Genomic DNA, 5,040 nt, shown 5'->3' with positions numbered 1-5,040 from the left:
TACTGTTCCAGTCGTTTTTGGATAATCTTCAGTAGAATCTTGCTTGCATGTGAAATCAATGATATTGTTCTGTAGTTTCCACACTCAGTTGGGTCGCCCTTCAAGGGATGGGAACAAATATTGACCTCTTCCAGTCAGTTGACCAAGTGGTTGTTCTCCAGAATTCTTGGCACAACTTGGTGATGGTATACTTAGAAAACCCTAATGATTCAGCAAGAAAACTACTAGAAGTAGTTGACCAATTCAGCAAAGTGGCAACATACAATATCAACATACAGAAATCAATTGGATTTCTCTACAATGACAAAGAGTACATAGAAATGGAACTAAGAGAAACAATGCCCATAACAATAACTAATCACAAGATTAAATACTTGGTAATAAATCAAACTAGAAACACAAAAGGCTTATTCAAAGAAAATTACAAAACATAACTACAAAAAACCAAAAGGAGACCTTGAGAAATGGAAGAATATCCCTTGCTCGTGGATAGGAAGACTCAGTATTCTGAAAATTACAATCCTACCAAAGGCAAGCTACACTTTCAATGCAATCTCAATACAAATACCAATTCCATTCTTCAACAATATGAAAAATGCAATCTTCAATTTAATTTGGAATGAAAAGAGACACTGAATAAGCAAAGTACTGTTTAAAAAGAGAAACAAGGTAGGAGGCTCTTCACTCCCTGATTTCAAATCCTACTATACTGCTGTGGTATAAAACTGTGTGATACTGGTACAATGACAGACACATAGATCAATGGAATAGAATTGAGAACCTGGAAATTAGTCCCCAAATCAGCCAACTGATTTTTGACAATGAGATGAAATCAGTTAAGTGGGGAAACAAAACCTTTCTAACAAATGGTGTTGACAAAATATGAAGACCATGTACAGAAAACTCAAACAAGACTCACACCTCACACCATACACAAAAACCAAATCAAAGTGGATCAAGGACATAGGACTAAATCCAAGGACTATAAACTTCATTAGAGAAAACTTTAGAAGAACCCTAGAAGCACTAATCCACAATTTGAACAGTCCTTCTAAGCATTCTGAAAAACTTACAACTAGGAGGTAATAAAATAGATGAATGGGACCTTCTAAGAATCAAATCCCTTTGCACATCCAAAAATGTCTCCAAAATGTTAAAAAGGGAAGCCACAGACTGGGGGAGAAATATACTTAGTAATGACATGTCTGATAAGTGTCTTATACCTAGAATTTATAGAATACTCAAACACTACAACAAGATAAAGGTTAACAACCCATTTGCAAAATGGACACAGGATATAAACAGAAACTTGACCAAAGAAGACATTCAGGTGGCAAACAAACACATGAAGAAATGTTCAAAATCCCTAGCTATAAGAGAGATGCAAACAAATCACAACAACTATGAGACATAATCTCACCCAAATAAGAATAGCAAAATTTAACAAAGCAGCAAGTAACAAATGTGGGTGAGGTTGTGGAGAGACTGGAACCCTTATTCACTGTTGGTGGGAGTATAAAAATGATGCAACCAACATGGAAGTCAGTATGGCGCTTTCTCAAAAAGTTGGAAATAGAAATACCATTTGACCCAGCAATTCCACTACTGGCAATATACCCTAAAGAAACTAGAACTGCCACCCAAGCAGATATATACACACTCATGTTTATTGCTGCTTTGCTCACAATAACAAAGAGTTGGAAATAGCCCAAGTGCCCATCAACAAATGAATGGATAGAAAAGCTTCGGTATATTTACACAAGAATATTATAAAGCACGGAAAAACAAAGAACTCATGAAATATTATACAAAACAGGTGACCCTGGAGGACATTATGCTGAGTGAAATATCCCAGTCACAAAAAAGACAAATACTGTATAATGCCCTGTTATAGAACAAGACTGATAGGGTGGTTGCGGGGAAACTAAGGAAAGAGAGGATAAGTAATGTGCATGGCGTTGAAACAGACAAGGAAAAGAACTATATAAAAGGAACATATGATTGATTAGGTATTATTGGCATGACAAGAGTCCGGAATAAGAGTTGCATAGTAAAGTGGTCAGGGGCTGGGGGTGGGGGACTGTATAACAATGAACAAAACTTTTTTCCAAAGAAAAAAAATCTAACTGGCAGGGAAGGGGGACAGGGAAGAATATATGCAACAATGAATGAATGGAAATCCAAGTTCTTTATAAACTTTCATTAAAATCTAAAAAAAAGACAATATCCTAATGTACAATGCTTTTAAGGAAAGGATAATATACATATACTTATAAGGAAGATCTCTTAGTTCAACTATTATTCAAATTTACTCACCAATGGGAGAGATGAAGTTGTTGAAGGTTTTGGGTTAATCTGTTTCCAAGAATTCCTTTAAAATTCTAAAGAGCAAGAATGTTACTTAAAGACTCAGGTGAGCCTGAACCAAGTCATGGCATCGTCTACTGCTTCATGTGCATGCGAAAGTAGGACAATAAATAAGAAAGATTTAAAAGCTTTGAATTGTAGTGCTGGTGAGGCATAGTGAATATGCAATGGACTGGCAAAAGAAAAAACAAATTTGTCTTGGAAAAGGTGCAGACAGACATGCTTTGGACCTGTTACCAGGACAGGCTCATACCTGAAGAAGTGCATCGTACTTTGAAAAGGCTAGCAAAGGAGAGGAAGACCCTTAAAGAGGGCCTGACAGAGTGCCTGCAATAACATACTTAATGACAACAAGAACCATGAGGATGACACAGGACGTGGGAGAGCTGCTTTCTGTTGGACACAGGGTCACTGTGAGTTGAAGCCAGCTCAGTGGCACCTGACAACAGGAGCAACTCTATAGTTTGAAATTGATCAAACATAAAAGAAAAATTCACTGATAATTTCTAGTTATTGGAATGTTGGAAAGAAAGAAAGATCTGTGGTTGGAGATCAGTAGATATACTTTTGCAAGATTAATATTTTAATTTTAATATTTTATCAATAATTTAATATAATTTATATTATATATTTATTATAATTATAATATTATCAATTAATAATTTAATATTCATTGAAAACATCTCATTCCAACAACACAAATGGTGGACCTCAGTGAATGTAGTATACAAGAAGAAAACCATCTGTGGTAAGGGACAATATGATCAGTCAGAACAAGACTGGAGCAAATTGTACAGTAGAGCATCAGCTCTACTCCATGGTTGAAGCTAAAGAAAATGAAAACAAGGCCATGAGTACAGTCAAGCAAATGGTGTACTTGAACCACAGATTGCTTCGCAACCCTGGATGCAATGCACTACACCAGGGCTGCTTCGATGTAGAAAAAATGTCCTGGGATGAAAATTCACCTCCGAACATGGCTGTTAAGTGTTGAAATTAGGGATATTAAGATTGGTATTGTCTATTTCTTTCTATGTGTTATTTTTTTAAAAATTGGTTTCTGGTTTGTGTGTGTGAACATAATGTGTGTATGTGAGTGTGTGTATGTGTGTGTAAGGGAGTGCCCAGCAATAAAACTTCCTGTTTTGGAGGAATTCTCCACTGTATAGTTTCTGGTTGGTGAAAAAGGCTCTCACTTCTCATTTTAAAATTCAAAGGACAGGTAACTAGTTAATTGGCATGAACCTTAAGCTGAGCCAATCAAGGGCTTCCACATAGAATGTTCAATCTTTGCATCAGAATAATACTCCTACCAACGCATAAAGAGTATAACACAAGACTCTGTTGTAAGTCTATAATAAAATCACGAAATTGGAGTCAATGCAGATTCATAAACTCTCTTAGATCATATAATCCAGCAATATAAACCTAAATAACATGTATGTCTCTACCTTGATTTAAAAAAAATTTATGCTGGTTTACATACAAAGTTCATAGAGTACACATACATTGGTTTTCACACCAGACCTTTCCCATTTCCTTTACCAGTCCCTCCCTCTACCCATTGAATTATGCAACCCAATATTTAAGCCCCCTGCCTTCTTTGGATCTTCATACACACTATACAGTATTTGGTCCTATACAGTATTTGGTTTTATGAGACTAAGTTTAAAAAACAAAAACAAAAATTCCTAATTGAAAGTTAGTTATATGACTACAATTATCTGTTTAATGTAGACAAATCAATGCAACAAAATTTTTAACATGATTAAATCATTTTCTGTCCTGGACTAGAACATTGTAGGATTTATCATGTGGACTGGCATTTTGCCTGCAGCAATATGCCATCTGTCATTTCCTTTAATGAAGTTTGCACCAATTTACAGAAAGCATCAAATACCATGTAACTGGGAAAATCACTTTATTCTACCAGATCAATGTTTGCTGTCACTTTCTCTGTGGAAATTCATCTACCAGAAATCCATTTAAGGAAAAACTTTGAATGCTCCAATCCTTCAGGTGATGAGAACACTTCAGAATAAGTTGTTTCAGTAGACAAGTATTGAAGAGAAAGGGTCTAAAGTCATAAATTGGTGCAAACAGGTAAACACAGACACAACAGTATTAAACTTTCAGATCGAAAAGGATAATGCTACACAGTATGTTCACAATATTTGAAAGAAAGATTGTTAACATTGATTAAAGAATTTTTTAAAAAAATAATGTTAGGACTAATCTAAGACAAATAGTTTAAAAGTAAACAGCCTTTCAAAATTAATAACAAACCTGTTCATTGTCTCCAATGGCATTGGTCTAATTACCTTAGTTCAATTTGAATTTATTGTGTTAAAAAAATACATGAGCTAAATAGTGAGTCCCCATCTTAAATTTACTTGCAATACAACTAATATTTCCAAACATGTGAACATACTTTTCTTTATCTTCCAAGATTCCTATCCTAAACTTTATGACTTTATGACAAATTTTATTACTTTAGGTGAGCTCTGGTGGACTAGTGGCAGGAAACTGCACTGCAATCCCAGAAGTGCAGGGTTCAAATCCACCAGATGCTCTGCTGAAGAAGGAGGAACAGTCGCCTCCTGTATCAGTCAGATCCAATTTGACAGTACACGCATAAAAAAAAGAAAAAAATTATTACTTTATTTTTTTTAA

Source organism: Elephantulus edwardii, unplaced genomic scaffold (genome assembly GCF_000299155.1).
Source record: "Elephantulus edwardii isolate Elephantulus edwardi_28Jun2011 unplaced genomic scaffold, EleEdw1.0 scaffold00150, whole genome shotgun sequence".
NCBI classification, from domain to species: domain Eukaryota; kingdom Metazoa; phylum Chordata; class Mammalia; order Macroscelidea; family Macroscelididae; genus Elephantulus; species Elephantulus edwardii.
The sequence above is the reverse complement of the archived record's forward strand: the minus strand, read 5'-3'. Positions refer to the sequence as shown.